Genomic DNA, 18,719 nt, shown 5'->3' on the forward strand with positions numbered 1-18,719 from the left:
AGACTGGATAAAGAAATTATGGGACATGTACTCTATAGAATACTATACAGCAGTAAAAAAAAATGAAATCTGGTCATTTGCAACTAGATGGAGGAATCTGGAAAATATTATGCTGAGTGAAAGAAGCCAGTCCCAAAGGGACACATATCATATGTTCTCCCTGATTGGTGACAACTAACCGAGCACCAAAAAGGAAACCTGTTGAAGTGAAATGGACACTATGAGAAACAGTGACTTGAGCAGCCCTTGGCCTGACTTTTGATGTACAACTTATTACTTTACCCCTTTTATCATTTTTTTGGTTCTACTTAATACTATTGGTTGAACTCTGTAGTTAATACACAATTATTCTCAGGTGTTTAAATTCAACTGAAAAGTGATCCCTGTTAAATATAAGAGTGGAAAAAGAGAGGGAGGAGATGTACAATTTGGGACATGCTCAATCGGACTTGCCCCAAATGGTAGAGTTAGAAACGTGCCAGGGGATTCCAATACAATCCCACCAAGGTGGCATGTACCTATGCCATCTCATTAGCCCAAGTGATCAATTTCAGTTCACAATTGATCATAATGATAGGTCTAAGAGTCAAAGGGATCACATAAACAAGACTAGTGTCTGCTAATACTAACTGATAGAGTTAAAAAGGGAGAGAACAATACAACATGGGAAGTGGGATACACAGCAGACTCATAGAATGGCAGATGTCCTAAACAGCACTCTGGTCTCAGAATCAGCCTTTAAGGCATTCGGATCTGGCTGAAGAGCCCAGGAGAGTATTTTAGGCATGGAAAGCCAAGACACCCTTGCAAAAAAAAAAAATGACCTAAATGAAAGATCTCTGTGAGTGAGATCCCAGTGGAAAGAACAGACCAAAGAAGGAGGTACCTTTCTCTGAAGGGAGGAGAGAACTTCCACTTTGAGTATGACCTTGTCTAAGATTGGAGTTGCCGAACTCAAAAGGCTTCCGTAGCCTTGGAAGCTCATGACAAGAGCCTAGGGAGATCACTGACACCATAAACAAGAGTGTCAATTTGTTAAATCAACAACAGGAGTCACTGTGTACTTACTCCTCATGTAGGATCTCTGTCCTTCATGTGTTGTTCAATGTGAATTAATGCTATAACTAGTACTCAAACAGTATTTTACACTTTATGTTTCTGTGTGGGTTCAAACTGTTGAAATCTTTACTTAATATATACTAAATCAATCTTCTGTATATAAAGGTAATTGAAAATGAATCTTGATGTGAATGGAATGGAAGAGGGAGTGGGAGATGGGAGTGTTGCAGGTGGGAGGGAAGTTATGGGGGGGAAGCTATTGTAATCCAAAAGCTGTACTTTAGAAATTTATATTTATTAAATAAAAGTTAAAAAAAGTACAGGTAACTTGTAGGAATATTAACTAACCTAGTGGTAAAGACACTGTGAGATTCTTGTGTCCTACATTTTAGTGATGGGGTTCAATTCCTAGATCCACCTCCTGATTCTAGCTCCCCACCAATGCAGACCGTGTGAAACAGCAGTGATAGCTCAAGTTATTGGGTCCCTGACACCCACATGGTACATCTGGATTGAGTTCTTAGCTCCTGGTTTCAGCCATGTCACAAATCCAGCTATTGTGGACATTTGGGTAATGAACCAGTAAGTGAGAACACTTTCTCTAAAATAAATAAAAAATTTAAAGTTAATTTGTATAGCAGTATGCTGTTTACATTTGTATTTCTTGGTCTTAGTTGATTTGGAGTACTGTCTGCTATATGCATTCTAGTCCCCCGGATCTGCAGTGAAATGTTGCACTTTCATCAGCACATTTGAATTTCATACGTCTAGCATTACCTCACAGTCATTAGTGCTCATTTTTCTTCTGATAGTTACAATCATGGCACAGTTCTTACCTATACCATTATGTCATTGTCTTTGAAAGTAGAACTGGAAATAGGGCTTGTTTTCCCTCCGACTGGGTGTTAGCCTCTAAATGGCACTTATTTCTTGAAATTTAAAAATCGCCTTTCTTCACTGAAAATACTCGGCCAACTTCTCCCATTAAGTAATCTTTTTAATACTGGTGTTTCTCAAATGTAAATATGCTACAGAAAAATCTTTTGGCACCCACAAGATTTCTGACCCAATCCTCTTGTGCTGTGGGTAGGGGATCTGCAGCCTGCACACACCTGCTATGGATGTTGCTGCAAAGACCCCCTTTCAAACTCTACTTGGGCAGGCTCAGCTCCTCAAGCTGTGATTACCCTTCTAGCTTGATGGTGATGAGGATAATTTAATTGTGTCAGAAAGACTCAAACAGATTTGTTGCAGGCTCATGGAGAATGCAGACAAATTGGGCTCATCAAAGCACTGTATCTAGAGGGACCGAAATTCTAGCACTGTGTAGCTGTTGTTGGCTGAGCCTGCAGAGTTCCTGGGGTGACTTGGAGGGGAGGTGAGGAAATCCTCTCATCCACTGCCCAAAAGCTCACTATCAGTTTTCACCTGTGGATGGTGCTTGCCCAGAGCAGTGAAATGGAACCAACATTTGTATAATAAGGCTTCGGGTGTAATAGAGTATCCCTGACTGCTCTAGGAGAAAGGCATTTTTTTTTATCAGCCCACTAAAAGAAACTGAAGGTCTAAGAGGTCAGCCTGCTCAAAACCAGAGGAGTTTCCCCTTCCTTCACATCACGGCCAATCATCCTCTCTCTGGGAAAGCCACTGAAGCTGGGAAACAATGCAATAGGGTGGGTAGACCCCCAGGAAGCTCCTTAGCAATCCCCAGAATGAAGAGCTGCCCTACTGCTAAAACCTCAAGTCTTCCTATGAGTGCAGCCCAGGGCCACACTCTGCTGAGGCTGGGCCTGTGGCTGATGCAATCTGAGGCTCTGTGCAGTCAGGGAGGAGACTCAGAGCTTCTTACAAAGACCTTGGGCCAGCCGGCGCTGTGGCTCACTAGGCTAATCCTCCGCTTGCGGCGCTGGCACCTCGGGTTCTAATCCTGGTTGGGGTGCCGGTTCTGTCCAGTTTGCTTCTCTTCCAGTCCATCTCTCTGCTGTGGCCCAGGAGGGCAGTGGAGGATGGCCCAAGTGCTTGGGCCCTGCACCCGCCTGGGAGACCAGGAGAAGCACCTGGCTCCTGGCTTTGGATCAGCGTGGTGCACCGGCCACAGCGGCCATTGGAGGGTGAACCAACGGAAGGAAGACCTTTCTCTCTGTCTCTCTAACTCTGCCTGTCAAGAAATAAATTAATTTAAAAAAAAAAAAAGACCTTGGGCCAGAATGGAGTGACTCTGAGCTAACAACAATTAAGCTGTACAGTTACTTCTCTGGGATAATGTGTTCAGTTGCTCATAACTCATTTTGTATAAGTTTTTTAAATTTTAATTTAAAATTCTGTTTATGTTATAAATAATTTTTTAAAATTATGCTGGGAAAAATATAGGAGGAAAGATGCCCTAATAACACTGTTAGTGGGAATGTAAACTAATACAACCATTATGGAAGGCAGAACGGAGATTCCTCAGAAATCTTAAAATGAATCTACCATATGACCCAGCCATTCCTGGGAATTTACCCAAAGGAAATGAAATCAGCCTATGAAAGTTATCTGTACCTCACATGTATAATAGCTTTACTCATAATGCTCAACTCATAATAGCTAAGATATGGAATCAACCCAGATGTCCATCAAGTGATGAGTGGATAAAGAAACTGTGGTATACGGGGCCAGCACTGTGGCGTTAGTGGGTAAAGCTGCTGCCTGCAGTGATGTCATTTCATATGGGAACTGGTTCAAGTCTTGGCAGCTCCACTTCCAATCCCACTCTCTGCTATGGCATGGAAAAAGCAGTGGAAGATGACCTAGTCCTTGGGCCAGGTCCCTGCATCCATGTGGGATACCTGGAGGAAGCTCCTGGCTTTGGATCAGCACAGCTCCAGCCATTGAGGCCATTTGCAGAGTGCACAAGGGGATGGAAGACCTCTCTTTGCCTCTGTAGAACTCCGCCTCTCAAATAAAATAAATACTAAAAAAAGAAAAGAAACTGTGGTATATAAACATGATGTGATATTACTATGCCATAAGAAATAATGAAATCCTTTCACAAAATGTATGCAGCTGGAGACCATTGTGCTTAATGAAATAAGTGAATCCTCAAAAGACAAATACATGTTTTCCCTGATTTGTGGCAACTAATATACAGAATACAAATAATGTAATACATGAGTGAAATTGAGATTTGATTATTGTTTATGGCCTTTGTCTATACTCTTGTTTTTCTACTTATTACTTGAATTCTTCATTTAATGGAGGGTTAAGCTTGTGATTGTAAATTGAAAGTACATAAAAATTTAAAGAAAAATAAAAAAAGGAGAGGGTGAGAGTGAGGGAGGGAAAGAAGGTAGGAAGGATGGGAAGTGCCTTATGCTCTCAAAACTACATATATGAAATACATGAAATTTTTTCCCTTTACATAAATTAAAAAAATAAACCAGAACAGATATTCCATCCATTAGTTTGCTCCCCAAATGCCCACAAAACTAGGACTCAGCCAGGATGAAGCCAGGAGCTTGGAACTGAATTCAGATCCCCAACATGGGCGGCAGGGACCCAGATACGTGAACCACCCCCTGCCACCTCCCAGGGTGGGCATTAGCAAGAAGCTGGAGCTGAGTCTCCAACTCAGGGATTCCAATACGGGAGGCGAGGGCCCCAAGCAGTCCCAAGCAGCACCCTTAAACACTGTGCAACAAGCACACCCCCGTATGTTGTTTTTCTTGAAGAGTTTGCACCTGGGATAAGAAGACCAGACCTAACAGACTTGGAGGCTTAAAAACAGTTTCTCAGGCCCTGTCTCCCCCCATTCAGGTGTCTAATCACTTTTGCTTGTTCTCTGCTTTAAATATATAACTGGAGTGAGCCAGGGGTAGTCACAGAAACTCCCAGAAGGGGGGGTTTAGTTAGGTGAGGGCATCTCAATTTAGGGTCCTCTTTTCCTGGTGAGCTGAATGTCACCTGGAGTCATAGCAACATCAGCAAGTACTCAGTAAACATCAGCTGTTATGGTTATAGGTCATCCTCACAGAAACTACAGTAACAATAGAAGGTAGGTGTACACCCATTTGAAAGCTGTAGAAACTGAAGCACAGAGAGATAAAACTCACACATCAAGGGCCATAGCTGGGATTCCAGACCAGGTAATCTGATCAGACCTCAACACTTAACTGGGAAAAAGCCCCCTGTCACCTATTTCCTCCTCACTTCTTTCCCAGTGCTGACCTACCATTAGGATACTCATGTCCAGAGCTCAACGCATTGGCACCATTGCTCAGGTGAGAATAATTGAGCTACCCTGAAGAGGATAGTGGAGGTTCTCTCCTGGGTTGGAGATAGGGCCTTGGATTTACACCTGACCCCCTCACCACCAGATACAGGTGCAAGAAGGAGACCTTGTAAGTGGCTAAATAGGCCTACCTATAGCATTTGTGTGGCACTTTTGAATATGCTTTACTGACAATGTGCCAGAGTTCTCCAAGTATGTCTACAACTCCCTGTGATGAATGTCCAGTTGTTTTTTATCTTCAATTCGTCATAGGTCAATATTTTTCCAAACACAATCAATACAAATTACTGGAAAATGGCATATGAAAAAAGAAAACTATGAAAATTATGTTGTCTATCACTAGTGTACATTCAAGTGATTAATAGAGAATTGTAGGAATATTAATAGTTTGTTATTTCACAATCATACCTTCACACAGTTATGAGTAAAATAGTGCTTGCCCATAGTAAGGCCCTTATGACGCTTTGAATATATGCTGTATATGTGAATATCTGAAGTTTTTAATGTAACAAATTGATATGGGCAATATATTAATTTTTGATCCACATTTTTGCCTCCTATGGTGATAGGAACACTAACTAGAGACTTATCACATGCAAACGGGAACAGAATTTATTTAGCAGTAAAGTAATAAGCATACATTCAAGTGTAAGTGTGGGCTGCTCCACACAGAGAAATATCCAATATGAGAAGGCCGAAGAGTTGTCCATAACTGAGAGAAAGAGAAAAAACGAAGAACAGTACCTCTAATTGGGAAGATCCGTCGTAGAGCAGGAGAGTTCAATCCAAGATGCACAGCAGTGGAAACAAGCGCTCTTTCCTACTTTCCACCTCTCTTTATAAGGAAGGAGGTGGTGCCTCAATTGGATATACAAGCCGAGTGAAGTCTGAATATGTTCGCTGGTCCCGGATGTGACAGGGGCAACCTGGGAAGGTGGGCGTCTCCAAGCAACAGTTAAAGAGATAGGCTTGTATGGCAGAGGTAAAAGAATTTGAATTCGCCTAAACTTTAAGTAACTGTCTAGTTACACCATATCAAAATGAGCTCTCCTTTTGCTTTATAAACTCATTAATTCAATAAGATGCAACTGATCAGATTCTAAGTGCTTTTGGTCTAACTATAATATGTATCTAGTTGCAGATGGATAGTAAGCAAAAATTTGTGGACTACAATGATTCATAAAATATACCTTAAAAGATTTATTTATTTGAAAGGCAGAATGTGTGTGTGTGTGTGTGTGTGTGAGAGAGAGAGAGAGAGAGAGAGAGGGAGAAGAAAGAGAGAAAGAGAGAAATTTCCATCCACTGGTTCACTCCCCACATACTGCAGAAGTCAGGCTGAATCAGGCCAAAGCCTAGGACTCTATTGGGGTCTGCCACAAGGATGGTGGGGCCAAGTACTTGGATCACCCCCCACTGCCTTCCTATATGCATTAGCATGAAACTTGATCAGCAGTGGAGGAGCCACAGCTCATACCAGGCATTTGGATATGGGACGTGAGCATCTTAACCAGCGGTTTCACCCACTGGGCCACTACACCGGCTCCCCATTTCCTTTTTAAAGTGAAGTGTCGAATGAGAAGAGAATAAAATATTCCCAATGCTTCATATTATTCTTTTAATTTCAGTAAGACCTCAAGGATTTGGGAAATGTTTTTCCTATAAAAAAGCAGATAAAGAGCTGAGTGGGTAGATTTTCTGAATTGTTTCACCTGTGGGAGCCTGGATGAGAAACAGATGTTATCAAGTTGTTTCTGCTGCGCTGGAGAGGAAGCTCTCTGACTTCCTCACTAATAAATTCCCCCTCTCACATAGCTCCATGGTGTAAGCTGTTAAGTACTGGGAAGCCCACTTGGGAAGATTCTCACCTGACAGACTGTTGATCTGACGAAGCTTGGGAATAGGGCTACAGGCATGCCTCTTTTAGTACTACACCTGCAATTTCTCCTCCTGTGTTCTCTAAGCTGGTCTTTCTCCAGGAACTACTATCAAAGCCAGGCCTGAAGTTCTACTCAGCACCATTCAATCTCTATTGCAAACCAAAGAAGAAAGAGAGTAATCATTTAGAATGAAACACTAGGGGGCCCGTGCTGTGGTGTAGTGGGCTAAACCTCTGTATGGGCTCCAGCATCCCATATAGGTGGCAGTTATAGTCCTGGCTGCTCCATGTCCAGTCCAGCTCTTTGCTATGGTCTGGGAAAGTGTAGAAGATGGCCCACATACTTGGGCCCCTGCACTCGCATGGGAGACCTGGAAGAAGCTCCTTGCTCATGGCTTTGGATCAGCCCAGCTCTAGCCGATGTGGCCATTTAGAGAGTGAACCAGTGGATGGAAGACCTTTCTCTTTGTTTCTCCCTCTTTCTGTCTGTAACTATACCTTTCAAATACATAAATAAAATCTTAAATAATGTGATCATAGAGTGTTTCTTTTTTCACTTGCTTAAAACCCTTTAATGACCCCACTGCTATCATTAAACTAAAAACTCAACAAGGGTGACAAGGTCCTTTGTAACCTTATCCTTTATGAATAATGGCTCCTAAAGATATTCATGTCCTACACCCCAGAACAACTTGTGAATATGTTGGAACTAAGCCTGTAATCAGCAGATGTTAAGATCAAGAATTCACCTGGATTATTCAGGTGGGCCCAGTGTAATCACAAGTGTCATCACATTGCATATACAAGAGGGAGGCTGTAAGAATTAGAGTGAGGCCATCTAATGTGACCAGATCTTGATGACTCTGAAGATGGAGAAAAGGGAGACATGGGCCAAGGAATGCGGGCGCCCTCGAGAAACTGGAATTGGCAAGAAACAAGTTCTCCCCTAGAGCCTTCAGAAGGAACACAGGCCTTAAAATACCTTGATTTTAACCTAATGAGACCTACAGACCTGTAAGATCATGAACTGGTGTTGTTTTAAGCTACAGAGTTTGTACAAAATTTAAGCTCAGCCCGCACACAGGAAAGCCAATAGCATCTCTGTCTTTTCTGTTTCCTTTTGTAACTCCATCATCTACTGTCAGCTGACTCATTGAATGGCTAGAATCCAGCAGCATCCTATGGTCTAGTCCTAGGTAGGATGTGAATTAGTTAAGACTGTGAATGCAAAATGATTCATTCTAGGATGCCTTAATCAGACCTTGGCATCCCTTCTGGCAAAGGTGATTCCATCCATTTAGATTTATTTGCTAAGATTTCCTTTGGAATTGTAAGCCCTGGCTGTGGGTCCTGGGCTCCTGCTTTGAAATGCTTCATCTGGACTGGCTATGATCAGCTGGTAATGGAGCAGCCCAGTTGCAAAAAGAATGCAGAATGGAATGAAAATTTGTTTTTACAAGAGGCTTGCTTGCAATCTTTTGCTGACAGCTGCAGAAAGGTTTTCAGCACAGTGACAAGGCCAGGAAATATCAATGGCAGATGCTTTCAATCATCTTCCACCCTGATGTCCAGCAGAGATCGTCCATTTCAAGCCAACCGAGTTTGGTACTGAACCTCCTCCCCTATCCCTTCGTCCCTAGTTGGTCCCTCAGAGATTTGTCTTGTTAAAGGTCTGGGTGATCTCAACATCCCTGTGACTGAGTCTCCTCCTCTCTCAAAAGGAAGCTACAGCTGTGCAACCTCATCTCACAAAAACCTTAAGAAAATAGCTATTGGTGGGATTAGGAAGAAAATATAGGGGGGTGGCTTATATTCAATTAAATTGATGATGATGGTGGTTCACGTCATTAGCTAAGAGACATGTTCTTGGTCACTATTGTCATATGCTTCTCAGTTTATATCAAATCTATTTCAGTAGCCACCTAGATAGAGAGCTCAGGTATCCATAAGCTGCTCATGTGTTCATTCATTCATGTAATGATTGTCTGAGTGTGCACTGGGTACCAGACAACTTTTTTCTAGGGGTATGGGAGAGAATCTTGATCCCCAGTACTCATAGTCCCTGCATTCTGTGTGTGTGTGTGCTGATAAGAAGAAACTCAGTTAAATATGGTATGTGCTATGAGAAAATAGGGAAGCAGCTGGAGCATTCTTAGGGGTGAGGGAAGGATTGCAATTTTAAGTAGGCAGTGGGGTAGACTTCACTGAGATAGAGAGACTTGAATGGAGAATGGAAGGAGGTGGGTTGGGGAAGTTTTGTGTATATCTGGTATAAGATTCTGCCAGAAAGATCTATCATTAGCTTATCAGAATTATTATTATCACTGCCTGTTCTGCTATCTTTCCACCATGGCTGGACACTATCTAGTTGGACTTTTTGGATGTGGATCAATCTCTGTTTCTTCGATTCCCAAATCTTATATTTACTTGCTCTCTAAAGAATGTAATATTAGATAATACCATACAAAATTGTCAATATACTGAGGGTATTATTGTGACATAGTGGGTTATGCTGCCAGCTGTGATGTCAGCATCCCATATAGGCACCAGCTCATGTCCACACTACACCACTGCTGATCCAGCTCCCTGATAATGTGCCTGGGAAAGCAGCAGAAAATGGCCCAAGTGTTTGGGCCCCTGTCACCCATGTAGGAGACCTGGATTAAGCTCCTAGTTCCCAGATTCAGCTTGGCCTAGCCCTGGCCATTGTGGCCATTTGGGGAGTGAATCAGCAGATTGAAGATGTCTCTCTCTAACTCTGATTTTCAAGTAAATAAATAAATCTTTAAAAACTGCCACTATGCCCATGAAAATGACTTTATATGGTTCAATCTAATATATTTGACAGGATCCTATGCTGTAATGAAAAAATACATTTACAGTGCAAGCGCCCCATGCTTGACTGGGAGGAGGCGCTTTGATATATGTTAGTTCTCCTCCTTTCACCCTTTCTGAGAGTCATATTGACTTTACCTCCTCCATGACACATGTGTAAGGAGCTGATGGTTGAGCCCTTTCTACAAGTGGGTTGTAGTAGTCAGCTTTCCATTAATTTAACTAAAAACCAGAGTGAAGTCAGGAAGAGAGGCATATTTCTTGGCTTCCAGTTTGGAGGTTCATAGTCCAAGAACAGGTGGCCCAATAACTTCAGGCATCTTATGAGACTGGAGGATGGCAGATGGATGATTGCATGGTGAGCCAAGACATAGACATAGGGAGCATGCTCTTCCTTCACATCCACGTGTCTCTCTTTATACAGAAATGGTCATTCAATCGTGGGTTCCACTCTAACAACCTAATCCAATCTAATCACTTTCCAAGACCCTGCCTTCAAATACCATGGTTCAGTTAAGTTCCATCCTTAATCCATTAACATGAGACTTAAGGGGATCAGGACTTATACATAGGACTTTGGGAGAACCCAAACTATTTTCCAAACCACAACACAGGCATTGATGATGATCACTCTAAGTGAATGGAGTGAAGGTAGTGAGGAGTTTTGGGAAGAAGGAAGACAGGATATAAAAATTTCTCCAAGAACTAAACTAGCTTGTTGAAGCAAAGGTTTCTGTGCAATCTCCATAAGGTTTTTGTTGGAGTCTTGTACATTCCCTAGGTAGCTGGCAGTAGGGATACTCACGGTAATGTGTTGAACACAAATCCAATCAGGCAATCTCTGTGTAGAATTGGAGCTGACTTTTAGACTGTCTCAATTTTTCTAGCTATGGCATCCAGCAGCTGTGGGGCTAGAGCAATGGATGTCCCAGGGGCTGGTGAGAAGGGCTGCCACTGGATGTTGCATTTCCCAAGGCTTTAGTTGGTCTGGACATTCTCTTGAGAACATTACACACACACACACACACATTATACCAGTTCTGACCAAGTCAGTTAGAGCTTCATGTTTAAACTTTAGCCATTTACTTGAATGCAGTTGGAAATGTATATGTGTATATACCTATTTATATCAAGACTTTAATAATTCACCACAATTTTATTTCAATATCATTTCATTTAAAAAAAAATAGACTGGGATACTCTAGAAATAGAAGTGGGACCTCATCTTCTTTAAGATCTTCGAGAGACCCTGAGTTGATTTCCCTAGCCAGGTCAAGGAATTGAGAGAATGGAGTTCTGTACTGTTGGCCTTGTGCCAATGGTATCAGTATCACTTGAAAATTCTTCATCCTTCTCCAGACATAATGGGCCAGGTCATTAGAACTAGAGTCAAAGAGCCTGCATTCTAAATCAGTTCCTCATGTAACTTAGGCAAACTCAAGTTTGAGAGAATAGGGCTGAGGCCTTAGATGGGTCATTAGACATTGAATTTCTCTAGGAAAGGAGTAAGATTAATAGTGGGGGCCGGCGCCATGGCTTAACAGGCTAATGCTCCACCTTGCGGCGCCAGCACACCGGGTTCTAGTCCCGGTTGGGGTGCCGGATTCTATCTCGGTTGCCCCTCTTCTAGGCCAGCTCTCTGCTATGGCCCGGGAAGGCAGTGGAGGATGGCCCAAGTCCTTGGGCCCTGCACCCGCATGGGAGACCAGGAGAAGCACCTGGCCCCTGGCTTCAGATCAGCATGATGCGCTGGCCACCGCGGCCATTGGAGGGTGAACCAATGGCAAAAAGGAAGACCTTTCTCTGTCTCTCTCACTATCCACTCTGCCTGTCAAAAAAAAAAAAAAGATTAATAGTGGGAAGGGAGACTATATACACAAATGGACAATGGTCAGATCACATAACTTTGATCTACAACCTGAAGCAACCTGCTCAGGAAACCAACCTCTTTATGTACAATGAACACAGAAAGCCAGCCTGCTGTAACTCAGAGTCACAGGCAGTCAGATTGCTACCTGTAGCAACAATCCAGGAAGTAAGCAACACGTTCTATAACTATTGGGCCTAAATAGCTAGGAATTTATTAATAACTGACAGAATCTATAATGTTTGCCCCCATGTTCAACTTTAGACCAACCAGAGAAAGCCCAATGTGCACCACTAACCAATCACAAGATGACCACTTCTAGTTCCCCAGGCCAGTTGAAAACTAATCGGCTTGCACTTGTATCCTTGCCTTTTAAACTATGAAGCTTTCTCACTCCTCTGCCTGTTTCTGAATGCCTGCCAAAACACAATAACGGTGGCTGACTTCCTTGTTATATAGCAAGTTCTAAATAACTAGCCTTTGTCCTTATTGCTTGGTTGGCCTTGGTTTATTTCCAAGAAGGAAGTCCAACCTAGCAACCAAAAATGAGTATGGAAGACTGAGCAAAGGTGACAGAGGTGAGGAGTGGAGGAGGGATATTAGATGGAAAGCATAAATGTGAAGGAAGCCATCTCTTCTGTGGGAGTCTGAACGACAGGGAAGGTATTCTAGGTCCACCTCTTTTTCTAGCTCCTTTCCTATATATCAATTTGAGTTCCACAGCCACACTAAGAGGTTCTGAGGCTGGCCAATTACGGTCAGAGCCATTTTTCCAATGAGAAAAGAGATAACAGATGTCCTATCTCTTTGCTCCTGGTTCTAAGCTCCCTCCTAGGCATCTCATTCCTGATAAACCCCAGATTTGTTTTATAAACCCCAGTTTAGCAGATGAAAACAGCAGATAACAGACTCCCAAATGGCTCTGATATTATTTTAATCCCAAATCTGTACATCATATTTGATGACTTGATAAGGAGTTACTGATTGAGTTTGGCTTTCTAGAGTGAAATGTGGGAGTTATTTGTGAAATACAAGTTGCTCATTAATGATTCAGAATGACCTGTAAGCGGGATGAGAGAATTAGCTTCTTTGTCTGAGCACAGAGGGAAGTCAATTGGTGCATTTGATATAGGCCTTGCTCACATCATCCCTCTGCCTACTTTTCCTTCTGGGTCTTCTATGAATCATGTACCTCGCAGTGGGCAGAGCTGGTAGACAGGAAGGGAGACTGAGGACCCTCAGGTACATCTGAAGTGCATGTCAGAGCTCAAGATACATTGGTTCTAATTTGTTGATCCCATTCTGGCTAGTCACAGTCACAGTCCACCCTGTCATTCAGGGTGGACTTCTGAAACCCAGGCTTCCAGACTGGAATATGCCAACCTCACTGATGCACCCTCTACCAGTCACTCACCTATTGCATTGTCCAAGATAAGCCTGGATCCTTCATGGCCATGAGGTTCCTTGACTGCAAGAATTTCTGCTCACAGTTGGAAATTGTTTAAGCTACACTGGTATGGGCAATACTGGTCCTAGGCTTGGCCAACAGGGGCCTTTGTCCAGAGCCTTACTTTTGAAGAGCCAATAGGTCTGTAAGAAAGTGTTTGGGTTTTGTAATAGAGTGCACAACAGTTATCAGATTGGGATCCATCATTGGGCTTCCTGGGCCACAGAAGGGTGCAGGCCTGAAAGTCTGTAAATACAGACGGGGGAGGTGAAAATCACAAGGAAGCCAGAGAAAGTGTTGCTGCTCTTGCTTAAAAGTGGTCACCCCACAGCACTCAAGATGAGCGTCTAGGAGCCTAGACAAACCAGCTGCCCAGAAAACTGTGCCTCCTCCCCAACTCTGTCCATGGGATACTGTGTTTCATGGTTTTTAGAACTGTGCAGGTTATGAGTTAGAAAAGTGAGGCATGCAAGTGGGAGCCTACCTGTCCAGACTCTATGAGGATCTGGGCCAGGTCAGTCCTCAATCATGGATTTGGATATAGTCCCACCCAGCAGTCCTGGGTCAGGATCACCAGGTTCTCAGGAGGCCCAGCGGCCCAGAACTGGCTCACTTAGCCCCTCAGTCACAAGGGTGATCCTTGGAGAGATGGCTGTGGGACACTGAATGGAAAGAGAGGCTGCATCCAGAACATACCTTGTTTCATAACTTTTCAACCTTTAGGCATTTGGAACATGGAGATTCCAATGTCTTCTTACTTTAGGCCCCGTACATTCTATAGGTATCCTGAAGCAAACAATTTTTTTGGGCCCAGAATGGGCAGGAATACATCATCCTTCTGTATTGTGGAGAAACAGCAGGGAACTTTAAAGAGACATGGCACATACCTTCCCTTCCTGCCTGGGCTGTATTAGGCTTGGATTAAGAGAGATAGGAAGAGGGATTAAGGTTGCTGTATGCAGAGCAGGAAGCACAGGGAAGCCCTGGGAGATGGTCCCAGCTGTATCCTCAGTCTCATGCCATGGTGGGTAGACAAGGTAGAAACCATATGTCTATACTGTCACTTCTTTGTCATTTTATTCTTCGATTCTACTTCTCAACTCTCTCTCTCCTACACACACACACACACACACACACACTACTATTTTCTCCACACAAAATAGACTTCTTTCTTATCCCTAGACATGTTCTGTGCATTCTCACCTCTACCTCCCTCTCTGACCCCAATCCCTTATGTTTGATGCCTCCCACTCCTTCAAATTCAACTTCTCGATCATGGCCATCCCTCCAATGAATGAATAAACAAAAGAAAATGGCTTCAATAAAAGTTATTATGTTTTAAAGTATATACTGGGAACTCTGCTAGACATGCATAATCATCTCAGACCATCCTTACCAGACACTTGTTAAAGAAAACCAGGGAGAGTTTGCAATGTCATAGTGGGCTTCATGCAGGAAGTTGCATTTTCAGGGGATGAATCAACCATAGTCCAAAATACGACCTTCAGTTTAGTAGATTTAGAAACATAATTTTATATGATCAAAAGGAATTGATTTACACTATCCAAGCTTAAGGAAGATGATATGTAAACTAAAATTTAAATTTATTTTATTTTTAGGATACTCTATCTGCCAATGGTGATAATATTGTAGAGTGAAAATAATTGTTTCTTTTGGAAAATGTTTTTTTGTTTTTGGGAAAGCATACCATGAAAACTTCTATCTTTGCCTCCTCTAGACATGGCGAAAGCTCCCAATTCTACAATTTCCTCTGCAATAGATCAGTTGTGTCAGTTGGGCCTCTGCTGGCTTCCACAGGTTGGCATGCTTAGACTATATCTCTGATCCCAGTACTTCTATGATTAGGAGAATGTCTACAAATTTTGTAACTGTTTTACAAATTCACACCATAAGTTACATAATGGCGAGCCTTTTCTCAGTTTGGAAGTGAATAAGCTAAGCACAAAAATTAATAATTTTTTTCAAACATTTTTTCATTGAAACATTGGTGACTGCTATTCCTTCTTCTCAAAGAAAAGTCAGCAGAAGCCCAAACAAAGGAGTATGGAGCAAACTGTATTAACAGAGAATTCAGAAGCAGATGGTTTTTCTATTCTACTCACTTACTTGTACACATGTAGATAACTTGATAGTGTGTGCTATAGAGTACACATGGATTTGGTAAACATCCCTAAACCCATTAAATAAAAATATAAGTAGGCTTATGATTGTTTGGCTAAATTTTGGAATTATATGTTATTATTGGGAAAGGCATTTGGCACAGCAGCTAAGATGTGCCTTGGGACATCTGAATCCTTTATTGGTGTGCCTGGGTTCAAGTCCTGGCTCTGCTTCTGATGACAACTTCCTGACATTGCAAACCTTGGGAAGCAGTAAGTGACAGCATAAGTATTTGGATCCCTGCCATGCGCATGGGAGACCCAGCCTGGCTCAGCCTCAGCTGTTGTGGGTATTTTGGGAGTGAACCAGTAGATAGAAGATCTCTGTTGTCTTCTTCTCCCCTTCTCTTTTTATTTATTTATGTATTTTTTTGACAGGCAGAGTTGACAGTGAGAGAGAGAGAGAGAGAGAGAGAGAGAGAGAGAGAGAGAGACAGGGACAAAGGTCTTCCTTTTTCCGTTGGTTCACCCCCTAAGTGGCCGCTACGGATGGCATGTTGCGGCCGGCGTGCTGCGCCGATCTGAAGCCAGAGCCAGGTGCTTCCTCCTGGTCTCCCATGCAGGTGTGGGGCCCAAGGACCTGAGCTATCCTCCACTGCCTTCCCGGGCCACAGCAGAGAGCTGGACTGGAAGAGGAGCAACCGGGACAGAATCCGGCGCCCCAACCGGGACTAGAACCTGGGGCGCCGGCGCCGGCCTCTCCCCTTCTCTTACTCCTACATTGGTTCCTTTCTCATTTACTGAGTTGTTCCCATAACTTAATGAGAACATTCTAGAGGAGAAAACAAACAAATGTATGCAAATGCTTGAATCAAGGGAGTTCTGAGTTCATAAAAAACTGTGGTGGACTTTGGGAACATAAAATGGACTCTACAAAGTCTGCCACATCACCAAAGCAAAGCTAGCTTAGAGCAGTGATAGTCAAAATGTGACTCCACAGAAGAGCTGTGTCAACTTTGCCTGAGAACTTATTAGAAATGCAAATTCTTATTCTTATGTAGAGGCCGATAATATCTCATAGGTCCCTATCTTGTTAACCTCAGGCCAAATCCCAGAGATAATCACTACATGGAATGTTTTCTATTGTAGATTGGTTTTGGCAATTTTCAAGTTTTATTTTTAAAAAAGAATTATGTAGTGTGTTCTCTTTTGGGGTAAAGTTTCTTGCATTTAGCAGAATGTTTTATGATTCTTCCATGTTGCTACACAAATCAATAGTTCATTCCTTTTTGTTACTGAGTAGTGGTTCATTATATATCACAGTTTATCTTCTTCTGTTTATAAACAGAACTATTTCCAATTTTTGACTATTTTGAACAAAGCTGTTATCACAATTCTTGTACAAATATTTTAGATAAGTATGGTGCTTTTTACAAGCTAATGATAATTGAACACAATATGAATACATCCTTCTTCAGCCTCTGTGGTTGTATGGTGATGCATTCTGGAGAGATCACTCTAATCCAATGACTATCAAATGTTAGTGTGCATATCCCAATGTTCTTGTTCTTGGGAATTCTAGACAAAAATTTGACATTACATTTGAGACCACTTTAAGCAATGAGGTCACCAATAAAAATATCAAAAACCATGGCATATTGCATAGGGCGGCTCAGATTTTTTGCTGCCCTGCACATGTCTGTGAAAATGTGCCTAGTATTATCGTAGGGTTACAAATAAATTTTATGGAGAAGGCAAATTTACAAATGTAGAATCTTTAAATACTAAGAACCTAATCTATTTAGAACTTGGAAACTGATCCATGTGGCAGGTTTTGATCATAGCTCCATTTATTTGGCACTCATTCCACTGAAAGCTGGATCTATGTCCTCTTCTCTTTAATCTGGAAAAAAATGCTATGACCAACAGAACTCCCATGCCTTCATCCATGCCCCAAATGCTGGCAGCAGCTGGAACAGTACGAGGCTAAAGCCAGGATCTAGGAACTCAATCCAGGTAGTCTAAGTATGTGGCAGGAACTCTACCACTTGAATCATTCCCTACTGCCTTACAGGGTGCAAATTAACAGGAAGCTGGATGGAATAGAGCTCAGACTTGAACCTAGGCACCGTGATATAGAACGTAGACATCCCAAGTGACATCTCCACTACTAGGCCAAATACCTGCCCCAAGAGCTATTTTTCTGGTGAAAAATGGACAAGGTATAGCAAGAGCAGAAGAATACCTCTGTTTCTGGCAGTGTAGGGTAGGCTTCCCCGGGGAAGTAGCATTTGAACTAATGTTGCAGGATAAGAAAGTGTATTACCTAGAAGACATGGAAAGAAATTTTTTTAAAAAATTGTAAAACACTGAATTGCAAGGCGGGGGTGGGGGAGGGAGAGAGGGAGAGAGGAAGAGAGGGAGAGAGGGAGAGAGGGAGGGAGGGAGGGAGGGAAGAAGGGAGGGAGGGAGAGGGAGATATCGAGATTTTCCATTTTCTTCTGGTTCACTTCACAAATACAACAGCTGGGGCTGAGGCTGGGCTGGGCTAGGTAGAAACCAGGAGCCAGGAACTCCATTCAGGTCTCCCACTTGAGTGATAGGGATACAGGTACATGAGCTAACATGTGCTGTCTCACAGGGTATACATTAGCGGGAAGCTGGATCAGAAGCTGAGGCAAGACTTGAACTCAGGCACTCTGACAGGAAATGCAAGTGTCCCAAGTGGTGGCTTAACCCACTGTACCACAACACCCACCCCTGGAAGAATACTTCAAAAAAAATAGGGAGGGGGCTGGTGTTTTGGCATAGCAGGTAAAGCTGCTGTCTGTGACACCAGCATCCCATATGGATGCCGGTTCAAGATCTGGCTACTCCACTTCCAATCCATTTCCCTGCTGATGTGCCTGGGAATTCAGTTGAAGATGCCCTCAAGTACTTCGGTCCTTTCACCCATGCAGGAGATCTGGAAGAAGTTCCTGATTCCCAGCTTTGGTCTGGCACAGTCCCAGCTGTTGCGGCCAGTTGGGGAGTGAACCAGTGGATAGAAGATCTCTCTTTCTGTGCCTTCCTCTCTCTGTAATTCTGACTTTCAAATAAATAAATAAAACATTAAAAAATAGGGATCTGTCTGCTATGGCCTGGGAAAGCAGTAGAAGATGGCCCAAGTCCTTGGGCCCCTGCACCCGCATGGGAGACCTGGAAAAAGCTCCTGGCTCCTGGCTCCTGGCTTCAGATAGGCA

This window comes from Lepus europaeus, chromosome 15 (assembly GCF_033115175.1).
Source record: "Lepus europaeus isolate LE1 chromosome 15, mLepTim1.pri, whole genome shotgun sequence".
NCBI lineage: Eukaryota > Metazoa > Chordata > Mammalia > Lagomorpha > Leporidae > Lepus > Lepus europaeus.